General features: G+C 46.5%; 4 non-coding genes across 4 annotated transcripts; all 4 read left to right on the forward strand.

The window, feature by feature from the left end:
• Positions 1–560: 560 nt before the first annotated feature.
• TRNAN-GUU (transfer RNA asparagine (anticodon GUU)) lies at positions 561–634 on the forward strand. Its single transcript has one exon. It is a non-coding gene; the product is annotated as a tRNA-Asn (tRNA).
• An 8,553-nt stretch (positions 635–9,187) lies between these two features.
• LOC112446129 (U1 spliceosomal RNA) lies at positions 9,188–9,351 on the forward strand. Its single transcript, XR_003034200.1, has one exon. It is a non-coding gene; the product is annotated as a U1 spliceosomal RNA (small nuclear RNA).
• A 4,608-nt stretch (positions 9,352–13,959) lies between these two features.
• Positions 13,960–14,123, forward strand: LOC112446130 (U1 spliceosomal RNA). The gene has a single exon (XR_003034201.1). It is a non-coding gene; the product is annotated as a U1 spliceosomal RNA (small nuclear RNA).
• A 7,739-nt stretch (positions 14,124–21,862) lies between these two features.
• TRNAN-GUU (transfer RNA asparagine (anticodon GUU)) lies at positions 21,863–21,936 on the forward strand. Its single transcript has one exon. It is a non-coding gene; the product is annotated as a tRNA-Asn (tRNA).
• Positions 21,937–24,108: the final 2,172 nt, after the last annotated feature.

Consider the following 24,108-nt stretch of genomic DNA (forward strand, 5'->3'; position numbering starts at 1 on the left):
GAGAAGCTTCCGGGGGAGTTCGATTCGGATCTCCAGGAAGTGCAGGCCAGGCATGCTCTGCGCTTGTAGGAATACCCCACCCCACCCCCACCCCCAACCCCAGGACCGTCTGCTATCCGGACTCCTCCGGGTCGTCTTGATGGACAGTGGGGTCTTGGGTCAGCCTGAGCGCTAGAACCACCTACCTCGGGAAGACCCATGGGGAAGTGCAGCTGCCCCCTTGGCTCTTGCCTGGCTCTCTGTGCCCAGAACACAAAGGGGAAGCCTTCTTTCCTGTGGTGGGAGGATGAGTGGACCAGGTGGGAGATGCATCAGAGGGAGGGGAAGTATTCTCGAGAGCTTTCCGGAATTGTCTGCTTGGGTGGCTGTCCTGGAATAATGGTGTTTTGTGTAGTCTTCTCCTGGTCTTGACCCAGTCTCAGGTCCGATGTGATTCACCGTTCTCATCTTTCCGTTTTCCCGAGGCTTTGGAACCGGCACCGTTTCTCTGCGGAGCAGGAGGCACGTCCTGGGAATTCTTGTCTCCAGCACAAAGAGTCGAGGGGGCCCGGTGTGGTCCTGTCTCTGTGGCGCAATCGGTTAGCGCGTTCGGCTGTTAACCGGAAGGTTGGTGGTTCGAGCCCACCCAGGGACGGGCGGTCGAGGTTTTAGAACCCATTCGAGGTTTTCCGTGCCGACGACCATTCAAGCGGTTCTTGGCCCACACAAAAATATGCTCTCCTGCATTCGGGGTCCGGACTGCTGCCAGTCTGGGCCACCTCACCTTTCCCACCCTGTACTCTGCAAGTGCAAGTGTATTCCTATTCACTCATACTTGCCTAAGGCAGGACCTCCTGAGACAGATCAAGGGATCCAGTTTCTGGTGGGGTCAAGTCTTTATTCTGCCAAGTACATAGACTTAGACAAGTAAGTTATACCTTATGTGCCCCAGGTTTTTCACCTGTAAAAGGAGGCCAGCACTTAGCAATTGTTCTGTCAATAATGTTATCAGTGAACCCACCGTCATCATTAGCCTCTGCATTATTTTTCAGAAAGGCATTTCCTACATGGTTCATGTATTATTTGGTTTCATGGTTTTATGATGACAGATATGCTGCAACCATCATTATTGTACTCACACTTCTGACCATTCGTGCAGGTATTTATTTCCACAGTGTAGAAACCTGGAAGTGCAGTCGCTTCCTTGAGTGTTTATATGCTTCTTAAGTTGGTAAGTCCTGCAACTTTGCCTTCCACAGAAGCGGGACTGAGTCGTATTTCAAATTATTTCCCAGTCGTTCGGTGTCCCTTTCTTCAATTACTTTGGCAACACAACAATTTTTCTATACATCTCTCTATGATTCTCTTAACTAACAAAGGGAGCAGTGGCCTCCTGACCCAACTAAGGGGAAAGACAATAGAGGGACGCTGTGGCATTACACAGAGGTGCTCTACTGCTTATGGTGGAGAGTTAGTCACTGACCACTTTTAAAGTCCTCCGGTAACTGTCCATTGTTTTGTCCGGTGACCTGGTCAACCGGGTCCAGAGAAGATGGCCAGGATGGCCTCTTTCTGCCGAGCAACTTATCCAAAGAGAAGAATCTCACTGATCCCAGAGCCTTTTTCCTTCTCCCCTTTCTTCTTTTATTTACAAACTTTGGTTACACTTTTAACGTGAGGAAAGAAAATTCGGTGCCTGTCCCTCCTCCTATAAAGTGGGGTGTTACCACGGAACACCCCATTTACTTTATTCCTTGACAGTTTTTTGGTTTGGTTATTTTTTGGAAGAGTCGGACACGACCGAGCGACTGAACGGGAACTGATAAAAGTTATGGGCTAACTCACATGTCGTGAGAGCCCGCGGAATCCTGCCCCTCGCAGGCTCCTGCTTCAGGCCCGGACCCTTAGAGCCATTGGCTCCTGTTTGCGCTGTTCTTCTATTAAATCTTATGTGCAGAGACTGTGCGTTTTGACGTTTTTGTACCGTGTGGTTTGGGGACAAATATGTTCTCTCTCTGATTTGTTCATCACTGATAAGATGGCGCTCGCTAGTGGCGAAGAACCTGCCTGCCATTGCGGAAGATGTAAGTTACATGGTGTTCGATCCCTGGGTCAGGAAGACCCCCTGGAGTAGGGCACGGCAACGCACTCCAGTATTCTTGCCTGGAGAATCCCATCTGACAGAGGAGCCTGGCAGGATACCGTCCATAGGGTTGCACAGGGTCTGGACACGACTGAAGCGATTCAGCGCGCATACCCGCAATTTCTCCTATCAATGTGGGAATCTGGTCTCATTTTAGGAAGTGAACCTCTGGGGATAATCCACATTGAGTGGTGGTTGACAGGGGTCCGTTCCCTGTGAGGTAGAAGACAGTTACACTGGACCATGAGGCTTTTTTCATTGCTGCTTGTCTTGATGATTCTGGTATTTCCTGGGATGTGGCACGGCCCCAGTGAGAAGTTGTCCACTTCTCCTCTTTCCACTGTTTGGTCAAATCCAGGTGGGCCCAGTCTATCCTAGTCAAGCACTGCACAAGTGTCGTAAGAGATTAACACAGGAAGGATACTGAATTTTTAGCATGGAACAGACAGTTTCTTTCACTGGTATATGAAAGTTTCTAAATAGCTGAAAATAGTCAACAAGTGAGGTAAGGATTGTTGAAATCAGACTACAGAATGCAGAGGAAAAGACATATCTTTGCAAAGAAGCAATGAAGTCAGCAACGTGAACACTTCTGACAACCCTGCAAATCAAGATTGAATACTTCCAGAACCATAAGCAAGTTCAGCCCTCAAGAAAAAGGAATGACTAGCCATGACTTCAAGCACAGTTTTATACACTGGGGACTCATAAGTGTATTACAGAATTCCTATTTTCCTCAGTGAGATTCCTCCAATATCGCTTAATTGTATTTCATTTTGTTTCTCACACTGGCAAGTGTTGTTAATAAACATCATTGACTCTGCTTTCACCTTAAATAAGGCTCGCTAATTTTTAAAAAAATTTATTTATTTTTGGCTGCCCTGTATTAGTTGCTTTGTGTGGGTTCTCTCTAGTTGGCGCGTGCAGGCTTCTCGTTGCAGTGGCTTCTCCTGTTTCAGAGCACAGAGTCTAGGTGCATGGGCTTCAGTAGTGGCAGCACACAGGCTTGGTAGCGGTGGCTCGAGGGTTTTAGTTGCTCTGTGGCATGTGGAATCTTCCCAGACCAGGGATCGGACCTGTTTCCCCTCCACTGGCAGGCAGATTCCTATCCACTGTACCCCCAGGGAAGTCAAGCAAGGCCCACTGCTTTGATGTATTTTTTTCCCCTGTTTAAATATATTTTCTCAGAAACAAGTCAATACACTTTCTCTCACTCTGGGGAGAACAGACAAGTTAGGCCTCTCAAAATTTAAAGATGTCACTCCTCTTAAGGAAAGTGATAATCAGTTCCGTAAATGTAAAATTAAAAAATGAAGACTTTCTGGAGAAAATACTCTACTGTTTATGCTTCCATGTGGTATTTATATAAGGAAAATTTTGTTGCTAAATTTGTGACAAGGAAAAAAAATAGATTTAACTGTAGATTGAGTAAATGGTCTTGATTACTTGGAACAGCAACCATGAAGGAATGAAATTGATAACAGATTATTCTTAATACTTTTAAACAATTTAAATAACTTACATAATGGCCTTCAAAATGTTTACTCATGTTCGTTTTTTTTTTTTTTTTTTTTAATGGAAGCGACTCAGAATAATTACATTGTTTTTCTCATTTTGGTCTAACACCAACTCTATATGTATTTTCAGATTATCTTATAAAGGTGTAGAAAATAATGGTGGTATAATATTTTAGTATTTAAGTCTTGGGTTTATTTAGGTTGAAAATCTGAATTACATTGGACTTCCTAAGTTTCCTATGCTGGTTGTACTGCTCAGATAAGCCAACATAGCCAATGAGTATTTAAACTTCTAAAAGTTTAAATTTATGTCTTGAAGTATACTGAATATACTAATATCTGTAAAGGGGAATGAATAGTTACAATTCTAGACACCAGAGGACTCAATCATTCCCCCTACAATATTTGGTTTATATTTTTAGGTGTCCTGTAATTAATATATGATTCCATATATACACCAATATATGATTCCAACATTCTTGTGTTCCGACATGTGTCTGCTTAAATGACAGATTCATGATCTATAGTTTCCTTTGACTCTATTAAATTGATTTAATGAACGAATCATCTTTCGTTGCCTGCAAGTTTGTTCTCTCTTTGTCCTTTCCATTTGTCCTAATTTCCTGGTAGATTGGCTGACAGCAGAAATACCGCTTTAGTTGGGGAATGCTGTTGTTGTTTACAAATATTTCTATATCTTGTTCGTATATGGCTGATGCCGGGCATATTACTACGTGTTCCCTTGACGAAAGTTCGGTGCAGTGGTTTGTTGTTTTTAGTGCTCTGACATTTCAGAATCATAACCTTAATGTTGTGCGCTGCACAGCTTCTCAAACTTTTTTGAAGCGTCACCTTATTTCTTATTAGGCATCCATTTTTTCGCATGGCACTTGCTTTCTATCATAGCAACTACCAAAATCCAGCTTTGCAGAGATATGATACCATAGTAAAGAGTGTAAAATAGTCTAATGTTGGCAGATTTTACTATGTAGATTACACCTCAATAAACTCAAGAAAGAAAAGTAAAAAGGCAAACAATACCAAAATTTCACAGGATGGAGAGCACTGTAAATTCTTTTTCATTTCTAAAAGGAGTGTTAGTAAGGTCAACAAAGTTGGAGAGGAATTTGGCAGCATCAGCTAAGGGTCGTACATACACTATCACGTGCTGTGGCCCAGAAATCGTACTTTTATCTCTGCTATATATGTGACCTCTGCTGTCCAATGAGACAGGTACAAGTCACGGGTAACTACCGAACACTTGTAGTGTTTCTAGTGTCACACGTGGTAATGATGAGTGTTTGTTTGTTTGTTGTTTTTTTTTAACGCAGTAAATCTCACAAACTTTTAAAATAGGTTGTAATTGAAAACTTTAAATTCCAGGTGACTGGTGTAATGCTCGGAGAAGGCAATGGCACCCCACTCCAGTACTCTTGCCTAGAAAATCCCATGGACGGAGGAGCCTGGCAGGCTGCAGTCCAAGGGGTCGCTGAGAGTCGGACACGACCAAGTGACTTCCTACTTTCACTTTCCACTTTCCTGCATTGGAGAAGGAAGTGGCAACCCACTCCAGTGATCTTGCCTGGAGAATCCCAGGGACGGGGAAACCTGGTAGGCTGCCGTCTATGGGGTCGCACAGAGTCGGACACGACTGCAGCGACTTAGCAGCAGCAGCAGCAGCAGGTGTGATGCTAATAAAGGGAAACCTCACTAAAATTGAGTCAGGAGACCAGAAGGGGGAGCTCTCATGGATTACCACTCAAGTTCAAATACAGGAAGACTTGTCAATCATAGACCTAAACAGAAGAATCATCAATAGGAAAGAACAATCAGTTGTAGGCCCGGACAGAAAAAGATGTACCTTGTATCTCCTGCAATATATCAGCAACTCGGCCAATGAGAAACTGTCACCACCCTGATCTTTCACTTTTCCCCAGTGTCCTTTGGTTCAAAACAAGTCCTCTCAGCTTCTTTCTCTTTCTCTCTCAAAGAACGTTCCTTCTTCTCCTTTGTGTGCAATTTGCCTATGCTTTTGCCATAGTTTGCTTGTCCTGCTTTGTGATTCCCCTGCTATTTCTGAATCAACCCACTTTGTTGGGGAGAAAAACCCTAAAATTTTTATTCTAAAGGTCAACCCTGGCATTATTTTATTGGAATGGGCTGCCCTAGAGAAATGTGTATGTCCTTGAAAAGTCATAAGAGAATGTTCGTATCGTACCATTTCAGAATATCCTCAACTGGATAAGTATACTGAGATATATTCTTCCAAGGAACACACACAGAGACAAAGAACTACCTGAAAACTATGGTTAAATCTCATAGACGTTACGCTGAGTGAAAGAAGTCAGGCCCATACCCCTCCTTCCCAAACAAACAAACCCAGTTCTTCGGAGGGGTGTGTGTGTATGTGATTACTCTGAGCTCTTTCATGGACGTCATGAGGAAGCCTTTTGTGGTCTGGTGATTTATCATACCTTAGATCTTTGGTAATGCTTCACTAGTTATTCAGGTTGGTGTGCACCGGTAATCGTTTTGGAAGCGTATACGCTTTGAACTTTACACATGTTATTCCTCATTTTGTCAAACATCTAAAACCACTTGGTTATGGCTAATGTGATGTTGATACTTATTCTTTTCTTTTGGCCTGGGCTGGGAGGCAAAGTAAACTCGAAATACTTATTGGGCTATTTTGGCTGTCCTCAGACTTTTGGCTTTCCTTCACTATCAGATAGCTGATTACTTATTTATATGTTGCTCACAATCATTATCTTAAGTTGACCTTCAACTGTTAATACTGTGTCAAAGAGAAAATGTGGTGTTATTTTAAGAATAATTAATTACAATAATTATATTTAAGAATCTGCCGACCGATGCAGGGACACAGGTTTCATCTCTTGTGAGGGAATGTTCCATGTGTTGTGTGCCACACCTACGGAGCCCGCTGGCCTAGAGCCTGTGCCCGGTAGCAAGAGACGTTACCGCAAAGAGAAGCCCCTGATTGCCACAACTAGAGAGATGCCTATGCGCAGCAGCGAGACCCAGCAGTCAAAACTAAAATAAATAAATAATTATGGAAGAAAAAAATACTTATAAGCCAAGGAAAAGGGTGGTATGTGAAGTTGAGAAATCCTGATGAGGAAAGTAGTTCCACTAGGCTTAGCTATCTCAGACGTGTCAAAGGGAGGACTCTGGCAGGTATGACACACGGAAATTTGCCACAGTCATTTCACTACTAAACATTCAAGAAGTTTTGGAGCATCCACACGTAGCCAAGAATATTTACCTGATTAGTCATCTTCACCAGATCAACCAGTCCAGACTAGCTGTTTGATGGCTTTCAGCTTATCTATTTATCAAGGGTTCTTAGGAGACCCGGGTTCGATTCCTGGGTGGGGAAGATCCCCTGGAGAAGGAAATGGCAACCCTCTCCAGTATTCTTGCCTGGAGAATCCCATGGACAGAGGAGCCTGGCAGGCTACAGTCCATGGGGCCACAAGAGTCAGACACGACTTAGTGACTAAACCACCCCCTTAGCCTTCCTTAATCGATAGAAATTGATAAGAGGACAGACTAGAAACTCAGGTAAGGCTTTATTGGGATCCCTGCTGCAGCAAAACAAGTAACAGGTTCCCTTGTTTGCCCTGGGTGGGGGGCAGGGGGAGGGATGGTGTGCTGGTTCCTTCCACGGGGTGGGTGGAGGGGTCAGGCTACAGGACTGGCTCAGGGGGTTTGCCTGTGTGTTTCCTGGTGTCGTGTGCAGGGGGAATGTGCAGTACCCTGCTTTTGCTCCGGGCACCCTGTTTTTGGCACCAGTTCTTCGGAGATGACAGTTGGGATTTTGGTCTTTTTGTATCTTGTTGTCCACAATTTCCACCAAAGGCATACATGCAGTTATTTTTTGTCCCCTATTGTTTCTTTGTATTTTGTTGCTGGGGAAGACATTTGGATCTCAAGGACACAGCAGTGAGTGGTGGCCTGAAGCAAGATCTTTGTTGCCTGTCCAAGAATTGGACCAGGGTAGCCTGTGTGAAAACCAGGAATCCTAGCCACCAGTCCATCAAGAGCTAGGGCTAGAAGCAAAGTTGGCCTGACTAGCGCCTTCATTGAAAACTGAATTTCTTAAAGCGACAAAAGCTGAAAAGACAGGTACAAAGTGCATTATTAGAGCCACAGCACAAGTTGGAGGGCACACGGATACACAATTTATTTAAGACAGAAGCAAGGCAGAGAGACACACTCAGAGAGAAAGGGTGTGTGTGTCCTCCTTAACGAGAAGGAGTGTATCAGAGAGGTGATTCAGATCACTTATATAGGACATTTCTTCCGGGCGCAGAGGCCTAGGGCGAGGTTAACACCACCTATTAAGGGGTGGCTCCGTCTACCTCCTTTTTGACCCAGGAAAAAGCTTTGTAGGCATGGATAGTCTGCAAAGATCTCCTTGACCTCAAAAATACGAAATACGTGGTCTCTTTATTTCTATCCAAGCGGGACTCAGCTCTTCCTTGCTCCTCCTGATATCCTTATCTTAAAGAAGCTTTAGAGGTACATGGGATATTTAGTTGCAGCATGAAAACTCTTAGTTGTCCCAGGTGGGATCTAGTTCCTTGACCAGGGATCCAGCTCCGGCCCCAGGCACTGGGAAGTGTGGAATCTTAGCCAGTGGACCACTAGGGAAGCCCCTGTCCTTAGTCTGGAGTATCTGTCCACAGGAGACAGATTCCAGCTGCTCAGCGTGGGGCGCATGGAATTTCTGCCTCAGTTTGTCCAGGTGCAAACATTGCAGCAAAGGGTCCCAGGTCCCAGCCTGTCTCAGTAAGACAGAGGATACAGACAGGTGTTAAAATCTGTTCAGAGTCAAAACCACACCTGAAGCTGGAAATAAAATGAATGAAATTTCTGGTGAATGACCCAATTTTCACGAATGGAACTGAGTTCACGGCCAGTCGTGACGCCTAATGCGTTTTACTAGACATACACACAATACTACATCACAAAGACAACTGGATTTGAAAGGAACCGGTTTCCCCTGGACTGCTAAATGTTCTGTTCTCCCCGCTGAACGCCGTTATTTGAAAAAAGGTGTACAGGTTTCAGCCGACCGCCAGACCGGGGCTGGGCAGGACAAAAGTTAAGGCAGGCAGCCGAGCGCGCCGGGTCCCAAACACGTAGCGGGTGGGAGAACAGGAGCGGGAGGCGGACGTCGCTTCCCCCAGAGGGCGCCCGCCGGCCGGTTGGCCGGGCCGGACGGCGTGGGAGGAGGGAGGCGGGGCCTAGGGCGGGGCGTGGGCGGGAGGGCTTCCCGTGACGTCACGGACGGGGCGTGTCGTATGTAGATACCCGAGCGCAGGGGCTGCTGGGCCGTCAGCTGGTGCTGAAACACGATACGGTCTCCCGTGGCGTGGGAGAGAACTGAGGAGTTTCTGCTTGAAAGTGCGTGGGTGCGCTGTGTGGAAGGTCCAAGAAGGGTCGGGGATGCGGGGAGGAAAGTGAGCGTGTGTGTACAGTGCAGGGCGTCTGAGGTTGCGGTGGGGCGGCAGGCGGGCAACTCATACTTACCTGGCAGGGGAGATACCATGATCACGAAGGTGGTTTTCCCAGGGCGAGGCTTATCCATTGCACTCCGGATGTGCTGACCCCTGCGATTTCCCCAAATGTGGGAAACTCGACTGCATAATTTGTGGTAGTGGGGGACTGCGTTCGCGCTTTCCCCTGGCTATTCTCTGTGCAAGAGTAGGCTCGAGAAGCGCCTCTGATCACCCGGCGACGTTCCTCTGTGTGTGGGTTGGGTCGTTTTGTGAAGTCTGCGTGTGATAGAGGAAACCAGAAGCATATAAGAGCGCTTTAAAGGCATAGTCGGTTTTCGAGCTCGAGTCGCGCTACGACCCGCGCGTTTGCGGCTGGAGGGACTGGTTCAGGAACAGGCATTTGTTTTTCGGTTTTGGGGGCATTGGAAACCTGCCTAGGACTACGCGTGGAGGCGGATTTCGTGGCAGGTTCGGCCGTTGAACGCTCTTTTCGGCCTCTTCTTGAAAAGTTTGTGCGTGAGGGAGGGCTTCTTCTGGGCGCAGGATCCAAGCAGTAGAAGCCCTTACCTGAGCCCAACACACGGAGTCGGTTGAGGTATCAGGAGGCGCCCCGTGACGAACTTCTCGTCGGCCTGTCTTGTGCGAGTCTGCCACTAGCCATTTTCCCAGCAGTGTCCTGCTTTCAGAGGCTTCATTTCTTGCGTGGTCAGCTGCCTTGCTTATTTATACATGCCTCAGTCATTGCTGGAGATACTGCTTAGATACTCTCCCACCCACCCCTTCTCACCCCAAGGGGTCTCTTCCCATTTCTGGATCCAGTTCTCTCATCACCCCCGCCTTTTCTCTCTAGGCCTTCTCCTGTTAAAAGCCGTACCTCTGTTTCATCCTCGAGTGTGCACCTGACATGCTTCAGTAGTCTGGCAAACTAGGAAACCTCCTTAACATCCCTTCTTGAATGGCAGTAGAATTCGTACTTTTTTTTTTTTTTTCCTTTTGGTCAAAAGTAGTTTTCCTTTTCTTTCTATCTGAAAACATTGAACTACAATTTAGAAGAAAACCCCACGCCGAGTTGTCGGCAGTTTGCTGGGCTATTTGCCAGCCCCTTTCTCAGGATGTGTTGTTCCCACTTCTGATTCACAAAGTCCTGCTGGCAAATAGAAACCACTGGGCCAAACAGAAAAGGCAGGACCATGGCGGGAAGGACTGTCCTCCCCCTCGTGGCTGCCTCGGGGACGGCACTCGTAGATCCGCTCAGCCCCCAAAAGCCTCTGAGATCGGAGGAGGTGCTGGGAGTGGGGTGATGCTTAAGGGTAGGTCCAAAGAAAACTAACCAAAAAGCACACAGGATGCAGATCGAGGATGAGATTTCCTTGCTCACATATGAGCCATCTTCAGCATTACTGACTGGGGCATAGACATGGATTACTGTGATACTGAATGGTTTGCCTTGGAAACGAACAGAGATCATTCTGTTGTTTTTGAGATTGCATCCAAGTGCTGCATTTTGGACTCTTTTATTGACTATGATGGCTACTCCATTTCTTCTAAGGGATTCTTGCCCACAGTAGTAAGATATAATGCTCATCCGAGTTAAATTCACCCACTCCAGTCCATTTTAGTTTGCTGATTCCTAAAATGTTGATGTTCACTCTTGCCATCTCCTGTTTGACCGCTTCCAATTTGCCTTGATTCATGGACCTAACGTTCCAGGTTCCTATGCAGTATTGCTCTTCACAGCATTGGACTTTACTTCCAACAGTAGTGACATCCACAACTGGGTGGTGTTTTTGCTTTGGGACTCAACCCCAGCCAAAACCCACGGTACCTGGTCAGGTTCTTGATGTCTCCACAGAAAGAACTGAGTGAGAGACGAAGTGATAGGTAAGAAGTAGATTTATTCAGATTCAAGAGAAGCAAGCACACTCCACAGACAGAGTGTGGGCCATTGCAGAGGAAGAGTGCGGTCGCCAAGTGTGGCATGGTTAGTTTTCATAAGCTGGGTAGTTTTGTATGTGAATGAGTGGGAGGATTATCCCAACTGTTTTTGGGAAGGGGTGGGGATTTCCAGGATTTGGGCCACCGCCCACTCCTTGGTCTTTTAACATTGCCTTGGAACTGTCACGGCACCTCTGGGTGTGTCATTTCACTTGCCGATTGAGGACCAAGGTCTAGTCTTGTCTGCCATCTTGGTCCCATTTGATTCTAAAACCGGTTTATGTTGTGTCCTTGGGCTATGTCATTATTTCGAAAGTTGTGCCCTGCCCCTTTCCCTCCTGTTACAGAGGGGTCAGGCTTTCAAGGTGACTTAGGTGGTTTGCCTATGAGTTTGATGGTGGTGTGTGCAGGGGGAATGTGCAGTATTCTGCTTTTGCTCTCAGCTTTTGAACTGTGGTGTTGGAGATGACTCTTTAGAGTCCCTTGGACAGCAAGGAGATCCAACCAGTCTACCCTAAACAAAATCAGTCCTGAATATTCTTTGGAAGGACTGATGCTGAAGCGGAAGCTCCAATACTTTGGCCACCTGATGCGAAGAACTGACTCATTTGAAAAGCCCCGGATGCTGGGAATGGTTGAAGGCGGGTGGAGAAGGGGGCGACAGAGGATGATATGGTTGGATGGCATCACGGACTCAATGGACATGAGTCTGAGTAAGCTCCGGGAGTTGGTGATGGACAGGGAAGCCTGGCGTGCTGCAGTCCATGGGGTCGCAAAGAGTTGGACACGACTGAGCGACTGAACTGAACGGAACTGATCCTCTTTTTGCCACCAGCTCTTCATAGATGACACTTGAATCTTCGGTCTTTTTGTCTCTTGTCCATAATTTTCTCCAACTGCATACATGCAGTTGTTTTTAGTCCCTATTGTTTCTTTCTATTTTGTTGCTGGAGGAGACATTTTGATCTCGAGGACACAAGCAGTGAGTGGTGGCTTGAAGCAGTGAGTGGTCGCTTGAAGCAAGATCTTTGTTCCCTGACCAGGAATTGAACCAGGGTAGCCTGAGTGACTTCACTTTCACTTTTCACTTTCATGCATTGGAGAAGGAAATGGCAACCCACTCCAGTGTTCTTGCCTGGAGAATCCCGGGGACGGGGGAGCCTGGTGGGCTGCCGTCTATGGGGTCGCACAGGGTCCGACACGACTGAAGCGACTTAGCAGCAGCAGCAGCAGCAGCAGCCTGTGTGAAAACCAGGAATCCTAGCCACCCTTCCATCAGGAGCTAGGGCTAGAAGCACGGTTGGCCTGGCTCTTGCCTCTACTGAAAAATGAATTTCTCAAAGAGGCAAAAGCTGTAAAAGTAGGTACAAAGTTTATTATTAGAGCCACAACACAAGTCAGGGAGCACATAGATACACAGCTTATTTAAGACAGAAGTAAGGCAGAGATGCACACTTGGAAAGGGTGTGGGTGTCCTCCTTAACGAGGAGCAGTGCATCAGAGAGGTAATTCAAATCACTTATATAGAGCATTTCTTCCATTTTGGCCAATTATCTCATCTTTTTTTCCCCACACCTGACCTCTCCTGGGGCCCTTCCTGACATGCATGTGAAATTTTTTGCTAAGAAGGACTGTAGCACAGAGGGCTCCTGGGAGGTTGACACCAACAATCACCGGGTGGCTCCTCCCCTCCTTTTTAACCTGGGAGGAATTTTTCTGAGCATGTGTAGTCTGTGAAGGTCTCCTGGACCTCAAGAATGCAAAATAGGTGGCCTCTATCTTCTATCCAATAAGGACTCAGCTCCTCCTTACTCCTCCTAATATCCTTATCTTGGAGCATCTTATCTTTATACAAAATATTTATTTATTAGGCATGAAGGATCTTTAGTTGCAGCACGTAAACTGTTAGTTGTCCCATGTGGGATCTAGTTCCTTGACCAGAGATTGAACCGGAGTACGGAGTTCATCACTGGATCACTAGGGAAGTCCCTGCTCTTAGCCCGGAGTTAACCGTCTGCAGGGGATAGATTGCAGCTGCTCACCCTGGGACCCATCAAATTCCTGCCTCGGTCTGTCCAGGTGCAAACACTGCAGCAAAGGGTCCCAGGTCCCAGCCTGTCTCAGTAAGACAGAGGATACAGACAGGTGTTAAAATCTGTTCAGAGTCAAAACCACCCCTGAAACTGGAAATAAAATGAATGAAATTTCTGATGAATGACCCAATTTTCACGAATGGAACTGAGTTCACGGCCAGTCGTGACGCCTAATGCGTTTTACTAGACATACACACAATACTACATCACAAAGACAACTGGATTTGAAAGGAACCGGTTTCCCCTGGACTGCTAAATGTTCTGTTCTCCCCGCTGAACGCCATTATTTGAAAAAAAGATGCACAGGTTTCAGCCGACCGCCAGACCGGGGCTGGGCAGGACAAAAGTTAAGGCAGGCAGCCGAGCGCGCCGGGTCCCAAACACGTAGCGGGTGGGAGAACAGGAGCGGGAGGCGGACGTCGCTTCCCTCAGAGGGCGCCCGCCGGCCGGTTGGCCGGGCCGGACGGCGTGGGAGGAGGGAGGCGGGGCCTAGGGCGGGGCGTGGGCTGGAGGGCTTCCCGTGACGTCACGGACGAGGCGTGTCGTATGTAGATACCCGAGCGCAGGGGCTGCTGGGCCGTCAGCTGGTGCTGAAACACGATACGGTCTCCCGTGGCGTGGGAGAGAACTGAGGAGTTTCTGCTTGAAAGTGCGTGGGTGCGCTGTGTGGAAGGTCCAAGAAGGGTCGGGGATGCGGGGAGGAAAGTGAGCGTGTGTGTACAGTGCAGGGCGTCTGAGGTTGCGGTGGGGCGGCAGGCGGGCAACTCATACTTACCTGGCAGGGGAGATACCATGATCACGAAGGTGGTTTTCCCAGGGCGAGGCTTATCCATTGCACTCCGGATGTGCTGACCCCTGCGATTTCCCCAAATGTGGGAAACTCGACTGCATAATTTGTGGTAGTGGGGGACTGCGTTCGCGCTTTCCCCTGTGCTCGTTGGTTGTTGAAAGTCAGACTATGGCTTTTTAAGTGTTAATAAGTGATCTTTAGCCCTTCTTATGGTGCTGTACGCTAATAACCCCATTGGTGTGACTTAGCTGTCATTTACGTTTATGAGGTTAAGTAGGGTTCATATGTTATTCTTTTTCGGTGAGTGTTCCAAAGGACTGTTTTTTTTTTGCAGGGCTAGTTGGTTAGAGTGGTTTTTTTTTTTTTCCGTTGTGGGCTATCGGACAGTCCTCTGAAGTGCCCCACTGCAATGACCTGGCCCCTTCGACATTCAGCTTCGTTTTTCACGTAATTCCTTCAGGATTCCTGAAAAACCGCAGCTCTATCTCGCCGGACTATAGATTAAATCTTACGGAGTTGTCTGATCTCCCCCAGATTGGAACTGGAAGGACGCTAGGTTCTAAGTAGTCCTCCGTCACCCTAACGTTACTGAAATTCACGGCTTTGAATCGGTGATGGTATATGAAACTGTATAATTTCCTGTTCTCACATTTTCTTATGCTTTCAAATGTCACCCTGCTTATTTAACTTATACGCAGAATACATCATGGGAAACGCTGGGCTGGAAGAAGCACAAGCTGGAATCAAGATTGCCGGGAGAAATATCAATAACCTCCGATATGCCGATGACACCACCCTTGTGGCAGAAAGTGAGGAGGAACTAAAGAGCCTCTTGATGAAAGTGAAAGAGCAGAGTGAACAAGTTGGTTTAACGCTCAACATTCAAAAAAGGAAGACCATGGGCAACTGGTCCCATCACTTCATGGGAAATAGGTGGGGAAACAGTGGAAACAATGTCAGACTTTATTTTGGGGGGCTCCAAAATCACTGCAGATGGTGATTGCAGCCATGAAATTAAAAGATGCTTACTCCTTTTAGGAAAGTTATGACCAACCTAGATAGCATATTCAAAAGCAGACACATTACTTTGCCAACAAAGGTCCGTCTGACAGTCAAGGCTATGGTTTTTCCAGTGGTCATGTATGGGTGTGAGGGTTGGACTGTGAAGAAAGCTGAGCGCCGAAGAATGGATGCTTTTGAACTGTGATGTTGGAGAAGACTCTGGCGAGTCCCTTGGACTGCAAGGAGATCCTACCACTCCATCCTAAAGGAGATCGGTCCTGGGTGTTCATTGGAAGGACTGATGCTAAAGCTGAAACTCCAATACTTTGGCCACCTCATGCGAAGAGTCGACTCATTGGAAAAGACCCTGATGCTGGGAGGGATTGGGGGCAGGAGGAGAAGGGGACGACAGAGGATGAGATGGCTGGATGGCATCACCGACTCGATGGACATGAGTTTGAGTGAACTCCGGGAGTTGGTGATGGACAGGGAGGCCTGGCGTGCTGCGATTCATGGGGTCGCAAAGAGTCGGACACGACTGAGCGACTGAACTGAGCTGAGCATTAGGGTTTTTCCCCCAATAAACCAGTTCTACGCATCAGGTGGCCAAACTATTGAAGCTTCAGCATCAGTTCTTGCAACAAATGTTCAGGACTGATTTCCTTTAGGATTGATTGGTTTGATCTCTTGTAATCGGGACAGTGGTGATTTTTTTTTTTTTTTTTTTAGTGCAGTTTCTTTTTTTTTTTGGCTACGGGTGTTACTGATGATTGTCGTGCCTAAGGCTGCGAGCGACTTTGCGCACGTACTCACTTGGTAATATGATGTTGCTGTGGTTTAGTCGCTAAGTCATTCCCGACTCTACGTTATTGCCAGGAGATAAGTACTTCTTCATACACATCCTCTGAACTTTAGCACCATTCTTGCTTGCATTTTGACTGCACTTTCCGTGTCACCTTAGAGTTTACACAGTTTGAGTTTTTAAAACGTGTATCCTAGAGGCACCCTGGTATATTCTTAATAACAGAGACTTGGAATAGATTAGATTCAACAGTTTTTGCTGGGTACCTGAGCCCACGCTTGCGAGGTCCTAATGGAGAACTGAAGCCCACAAAAAAGAGCTAGATAGAAACTGCCTCAGTCTCTTGTTGCTTTTAAACTCCCAACCCTAAAAATAGAAGTGTCCTTCTATAGCTATTTGTCAAAGAACAAAACAGTTACCTGGCCCAAGAGCTGTGAAACAGTAAGAGGACATCTGATAGGAAGTATACATTGCTGCGAGTCTGTTTGTATCAGCAGATAAAGTACCTTTGTGAGGGGTAACAGTGCTGGTGACCTCCGGAGCTCTTCCCAGGGTCCAAACGAATATGACAACCACTTCTATTTCTCCTTTCCAAATCTCAGCTAGTATCTACAACTCTGCTTTAAAGTCTGCTAAATCCAACATCTGAGACATCTTGGGGTTGTCTTTTTTTTTTTTTTTTCTTTTTAAAACTATGTGTTGAATAAGTAGCATTTTTCTGTTTCTTGGCATGTTTCACTTTTGTTCACAGGACTCTTTGAATGATACATTATAGACATTCTGGATTCTGGTATCTTCTCCAAAATGTATCAACTTTTGTTCTACTAAGCAATTTGATTACTGGCCAACCACTTTGAACTTGTGTAGGGCTGGATTTACGGATTGTGTTGGTAGATCTGTGGAACGTCCCAAGCCCTCCTTGGTGTGGCTCAACCTCCAAACCCTGCTAACCTTGTCAGGTCTTAGTTTTACACTTTTGGAGGGAGGATCAAGAGTAGGCCTTACACTAGGGTATGGTCTTTCTTCCTAAAACAGTCTTTCTGGAGTATCAACTGAATGCTCAGGGTGATACAGAGTTAACAGGGCCTGAATTCCAGTGTTGCCAGCAGAGACTTCTAAAATCTCTGTTCTGGTTTTCATCCCAATAGCACCTGTTGTCCCATAAGCCTTGCATAAGCACTCCACCCATGAGCAGCCAGCCTAGCACTCAGCAAATGACTGGCAGGAGACCCAATGTAGACTTTTGAAAACTAGCCTGTAAACTGTTCTCTCCTCTCTCCTTCTCTACAGATTCTAGTTGTTTCAGTTGCCCTCTGATCTCTGCCTTAGCTTTGTGTGAGCACCATGCTCTGCTTGCTGTACCACCATCAGGTCATTCCCACAACTCTCTCTCAGGCACTCACAGTCTTGCACTGTCTCTGTCCAGTGTGTATAACCAGGTGCTTCACACATTTTGCCCATTTTTATGGTTGTTTAAGGCAAGGAGCACAAGCTGGAATCAAGATTGCCGGGAGAAATATCAATAACCTCCGATATGCCGATGACACCACCCTTATGGCAGAAAGTGAAGACTACGGAGCCTCTTGATGAAAGTGAAAGAGCAGAGTGAACAAGTTGGCTTGAAGCTCAACATTCAGAAAACGAAGACCATGGGCATCTGGTCCCATCACTTCATGGGAAATAGGTGGGGAAACAGTGGAAACAATGTCAGACTTTATTTTGGGGGGCTCCAAAATCACTGCAGATGGTGATTGCAGCCATGAAATTAAAAGACGCTTACTCCTTTAGGAAAGTTATGACCAACCTAGATAGCGTATTCAAAAGCAGACACGTTACTTTGCCAACAAAGGTCCGTCTGACAGTCAAGGCTATGGTTTTTCCAGTGGTCATGTATGGATGTGAGGGTTGGACTGTGAAGAAAGCTGAGCGCCGAAGATTTGATGCTTTTGAACTGTGGTGTTGGAAAAGACTCTGGCGAGTCCCTTGGACTGCAAGGAGATCCTACCACTCCATCCTGAAGATCCTAAAGAAGATCAGTCCTGGGTGTTCATTGGAAGGACTGATGCTAAAGCTGAAACTCCAATACTTTGGCCACCTGATGGGAAGAGCTGACTCATCTGAAAAGACCCTGATGCTGGGAAAGATTGACGGCAGGAGGAGGAGGGGACAACAGAGGATGAGATGATTGGATGGCATCACCAACTCAATGGACATGAATTTGGGTAAACTCTGAGAGTTGGTGCTGGACAGGGAAGCCTGGCGTGCTGCGGCTGCGGTTCATGGGGTCTCAAAGAGTCAGACACGACTGAGCGACTGAACGGAACTGAACTGCAGGCAAGAAGTCTAATGGATTGACGTTATTATACTATGGCTGTAGGTGGAAGTCCTGGATTATTTTCAGTGACTTTAAAATTAAGGTTTAGGCAGGAGCATTATGATGTCTAAATAAGCTGAACATTGTTTTCCATATTTACAAATGACCTGGCTGAAGAATTTTTTTTTTTTTAAACTTTATTAACAAGTGCTACTAGGACTGATCTGGGCCTGCTGAATTCAGTTTCAGCATGGTGACCTCACAGTACCACAAGGAGACATGGCTCAGTATCCTGTTCTTTGGCTATGTTCCAATGCTTCAACTACATGCTACTCCAAAACATGCCAATTTGGCCTAAGAATTATTTTGAGCTAAAGGCATTTGGAAAACAGCAAGTACATTCTTATCACCAGAGACAGGAAGTCAAGGCCCAGAGAAATCCACACAAACAGATTTTGTTAACTCATATCTTCCTTTAGTCTTCCCATATATTTTACTTTTTCATCATCACCTGTCTGTTCAACCTAGTATATAAATGCTTGGGTCTATGGCAACCCACTCCAGTGTTCTTGCCTGGAGAATCCCAGGGACAGGGGAGCCTGGTGGGCTTCCGTCTATGGGGTCGCACAGAGTCGGACATGACTGAAGCGACTTAGCAGCAGCAGCAGCAGCCAGTTCTTTGGGTTTTCACTTTCCTATTGGAGTTCCCATGGACATATGACAATCAATATGTTTTCCTCCTGTTAGTCTGTCTTATGTCAATCTAATTCTCAGGCCTAGCTGGAGACCCCAAGAGGCTTAGGGTGAGGTTTGCCTCTCCTGCAAACTCTCCTAGGACCACAAAAGAAAGGATTAGCAAAAAGCTATCTAAAAGGGACAAGAGGGCCCTTGGTGTAGGCTTGGTAGACCTAATAGGAAATGTTTGAATTCCCAGAATCAGATGGGTGGAAGGGTGTCTGCCTTAAGCCAAAGGTTGCTAGGGGAGGCCCAGAGAGAGAAGCTGTCATATAACTGGGGACCAGTGACTAAATTTCTCCTTTGAATCTGTTTCTTTCCTCCCCTTTCCTATTCTTCCTCCCAGTTCTGCCCTTCTTTCTTCTGAGTCTTCCTTTCCATTTCTTCCCCGCCTGTAAATAGGCTGCACCCAGGGCCTGGGGCTTGGTCCCACCAATGCCTCTATGTGTTTGGGTTTTTAATCTTTCTTCTACCAAAAACCTCCCCTGGTGATCTGCTGAAACCTGCACAGCCTTCTTAGATCAATGAATTTTAATGCACAGAATCAAATACAATTGTCTCTGGGGCTTCCACAGCATCACAGAAAGAATGAGCAGGAAGGCTGAGCTTACACAATCAACCTCCCCATGCTTAGACCCAAGATAACCCTAGAGTTGGGGTGGTGCAAAATAAGAGATCATGGGATCTGCCAGCCTCAGAGGAATTAAAACTACTGTACATCACTATTTTTACTATCCAAACTGAGAAAAAGTAGTGGTTCCTGGAACAGAGTTCCAATGAGAAGGACCACAAGCTCCCTTACAGCCCTGAAACTGCGGCTACTAATCCAAAGAAAACCAAATAAAATGCACTGGATGCTGGGCTACGCTCAAGACTAAAATTAGAAGTTTTGCACGCTACAAACTGAGCTAGCAGGATGACGAAGAGCCATGAGCTTTCCTCCCTACCAGCTTGGGATCAGTGGCCCAAATGTAAAACGGCTTAGCGAAGACCTAAGGCAAACTCTGAGAGCTGCTAATGAGGAACTAGGTTTGTAATAAGTGTAATGGATTCCCTCCTCCCCAGTAAGTCCCGGACCAGGCCTACTACCGTGCTGCTTCTGAGCTCAAGCAGAAACCCAGCTAGTGGGTGGAAACTACTGCCCAGAGGTGGGGTCGGGTTTAGGGGGCAACTTCACCCTCACCGGGTCTTGTAGAAAGGCCTCTCCCTGCTCATTTCCGCCCAGGTGGAACCTCAGACATCCAAGACGGAATGATCTTTTCCAATTCATCCCAAGAATGAGATTTACCAGATCCACCTTCTTAGTCCTGTTATTGGAATTTTCTGACACTCCACGACAATTCTGAGTACTTTTCTCCAAGGTCACAAGTGAGTGTTCACGCAGCACCAAATGCACTTTCTGTGTCTCAGCACACCCCCACCGCCGCATCTTCCATCTCTTCTGTGGGGGCTGTTGGGGAAATAAATCCAGACTCAAAGGAACACACATATTGATAAATAGAGTATTAGCTAATTTTATTACTGAGGAAAAAAAGTCAGAGCTCCTGCTTGTAGGTAGCCCACACAAGACTACAAAACTATTGTGGACTTCCAACTCTATTAATGTGGGATTAAAGCTGCAGTTGTCATCATCCTACCTATAGTAAACAATCAGCATTACTCCAGGAATGATACTAGGCCTTCTCTGACAGTGCATCTACTAGACAGTACGCCGGGTTAGTAACATTTAATATTCCTCGGCAAGGAAGGCGGAGAGGCAGCGCGCCGCCGACTCCCTGCCGCAGAGGGCTGGGGCGGAGTCGGAGTCGCCCTGGGGGGCGTTTTCAACAGTCCTGTGGTGAGCCGGGGGTGTGCTCCCTCTACCGCGCGGGACCGCGGGCCCCTAGCCACCCGCTTAGAGGTTTGGACTCCTCGGCGTGGTGGTCTTTAGCCAAGCATTTCAGAGAGGAACATGTCATTCCAATTCGAGAGCATACAACAGTAAACAATCGTGGTCAGCGCGGTGGCGGACAGAAAGGAGGCAGGGAAAGAGTAATCAAAGTGATCTAACGAAAATAGGCATTTTCCGTTTTCTTTTGGCCTTTTCCCTCAGTGGCCAGAGCACCAGCACACGCGCTCTCCGTCCCTCCCCGGGCTGCCTCCACTCCCACTCGCTGTCTCCTCTTCTTCAGCTTTCCCTGGTCGACCCTCCCTTCCCCTTAGGATGGACGACCCCAGACTGCGGCTGAATCGCAGTCCACGGTGGGGAGCTCGCTTCGGTCCCAGTGCGCACATGTCCAAAGTCGGGACCTTTGCCTTGTTTTTAATCAGCTCCGGGAACAAAAGCGCCTCCGGCTTGGAGAAACCTTTCCCGCCTTCCGTTTCCAGAGTTCCTCGTAGGTCCAAAAGCTTAAAGCACACACTGGAATTCTTCGTTGCCCTAGGACCTTGGGGGTAGTATGCATCCTTCACCCAGCATTTATGATGCGGTGGACATGAGTTTGAGTAGGCTCCGGGAGTTGGTGATGGACAGGGAAGCCTGGCGTGCTGCAGTCCATGGGGTCGCAAAGAGTTGGACATGACTGAGCAACTGAACTGAACTGAACTACTAGGTGCGAGGCCCTGCCCTGGAGGACCCGCTGCATCGCGAGCAATTCCGAGATGCCTGCGGGTCGGAGTCCACAGCTGGAGGCACAGGGCGTGGGCAACGCAGTGGGGGCACAGCCGGTTCGTGTCCTTGGCACGGAGTGGTAACGTGGACGCCCTCAGTCCGGGAGGCTGCGGTAGTCACCTGGCGCAGGGCGGGCATTGAGATGGGGAGGAGCCGGTGGGAAGGCTGTGGATCTGGCTTTCGGCCGTCAGAACCCCTTAGCTGACTCTCAGAAGTTCTATCGATGTCCAAACGTGACCAGCGACACCAACTCCGGGCTTCAGGGTCTCGCGCACACCTCCGGTTTCCGAAGTATGGGAATATGAAGGTAGTCCCGGAGAGAGGCTGAAAAGCAATTTCTGGGATCAGGACACAAATTAAGAGCACCAAGTCCTCGTGTCTCTGTGGCGCAATCGGTTAGCGCGTTCGGCTGTTAACCGAAAGGTTGGTGGTTCGAGCCCACCCAGGGACGTACCCTTTTACTTGCTCAAAGTCCTTTCTTGCAACTTCAGGTTATCTCAAAGTTCTGGAGGCTGCAAAGTCCAAGATCAGAGTCCGGGACAGATATAGTTCTTGGTGAGGGTCTTCCCAGAGGCTTGCAGAAGGCTTGTACACTGAGAAAGGAAACTGCTGCCCCTTCTGTTTTTATAAGAACACTAATCCCAGCATTAGTGAGGGCCACACCCTCAGAAACTCATCTAAACCTAACTACCTGCCAACGGCTCCATCTTCTAATACTGTTACACTGGGGAGTTAGTGATTCAACATATGAACTTGGGACGTTCAGTGCAGAATAGGTGGTAACATAGACATTCCTCAAGTGTCTAAAATGCCTTCATAGTGACTTAATTGCACAGACTTAATAGTCACATGAGTGGGAGAGAAGTTGTCCTGTGTAGTTCTTTTATTTTTTCTTCCTGGAGAGATTTTGTGTGTGTGTGTTTATACACAGAAAATCAAGGAATTATAGAAAGGTACATATATTGAGAAAATTCTCACCTCCACTACTCATTCCCAAAGGCCAAATACCAACCTGGTGGTTATCAATAAACAAATTTATTTTAAATAAAATTAAAAAAATTTATTTTTAATAAAGTCAACAGCATGACTTTATAATTTTTATAACAAAATAGTCACCTACTTTATAAATATATAAAAAACCTTGGGCAAACCAGGCTATATTCACCTGCTGTAACTCAAACTTGACTATAGGATGCTGAAGCCACAAGGCCAGCCATGACTGGCCAATTTCTATGACTTCTTAAAGCATTGGGATCTAGAAATCCCACAGAATTTTCTTTTGCTTCTTTCTCCCCTTGTTTGCTTGTCTGATTTGAGCTAGAAGCTCACGGATAATTAATTTAACAAACAAAAATGAAAAGAAAAAAATCTAAAACCTCTACATTTTGAAATTTCATTTGCATTACCAGTATTTTTGTGGAAAAGAGAATCTAGCTATGGCATGAAAAGCAGCCAGTTAAAAGTATACATACATACATATCTCCAGTCCAGATATCATACAGGTCTAAAAACAACAAATAAATATTCTCAAATAAATGAAAGAATTCAGGAAATTAAAAAACCTTCTTTGAAAAACCTATTTGATACAAAATGCAGCTAATGAGATGCTTTCACAATTAAAAATCTCAGGACTAGAACTGTACAACACAAAGCATGAACCCAGTGGAAACCATTAACATTAATAATAATGAATCAATATTGGTTCATCAATTGTAACAAATGTACCACACCAGTTCAGGAAGTTAATAACAGGGGAAGCAGTGTGGGTGGAGGAGAGAGAGCACATGGGACTATTTATTTTTAATCTCAAGAACAGAAAGACCGTATTTGCTGGGTATTATGCATTTGTTCCTCCAGATATATTCTCATCATTAACCACCCTATTATACACCCCAGAAAGAGTCTTCTTGAACTGTGCAGAAAGACTCTGCCCACTGCTTCTTGTTGGCTACAGCCAATGGGATGTACTGACTGGGAATGGGGAGGGTGGGAGGAATACGAAGTCAGGATAATTGTTTCCTGCAGGTTGGCAGTAGTTGTGTTCTTTGCCACTCCCCAGGACAGTTACTGTTCAGTGGCACTATACTATAGTTACAGCCTTACCTACAACTATTGCTTTCCCAGGTTCTAGAAACAGCTCTCTCCCCTTGGCCAATCAGGCCTAGTAACTGCTCTTCACTATAGCTAGCCCTAAGATGTTGCACCATCTGTTTAGTGACTGCATCCCCTTCTTAGAGCCCAAGAATACTGAGTTGGTAGGTCCCAGGAAACCCTCTTACTCCTCAGCAGGTCTGGGTTTCAGAGGGCCTCAGGGAATATGCCACAAAGTTATCTGAGAGCTCATTGCATCTGTTTAGCTCATTAGCAGAAGTACAATTACAACTTTCTTCCTTCAGAAAATACCCCTAATAAAACTTCTACTGTCTTGCAGGGAAATTTTTTTTCTAAGAATGACATAAAACTCAAAATCCCTAGGGAAAGAAAAAAACCCCAATACCTTTACCTACATAAAAGGTTTAAGAATTTGTTTAGCTAAAAAAGGGCTTCTCTGATAGCTCAGTAGGTAAAGAATCTGCCTGCAATGCAGGAGATCCCAATTCGATTCCTGGGACAGGAAGATCCC

Source organism: Bos taurus, chromosome 3 (assembly GCF_002263795.3).
Source record: "Bos taurus isolate L1 Dominette 01449 registration number 42190680 breed Hereford chromosome 3, ARS-UCD2.0, whole genome shotgun sequence".
NCBI classification, from domain to species: Eukaryota; Metazoa; Chordata; class Mammalia; order Artiodactyla; family Bovidae; genus Bos; species Bos taurus.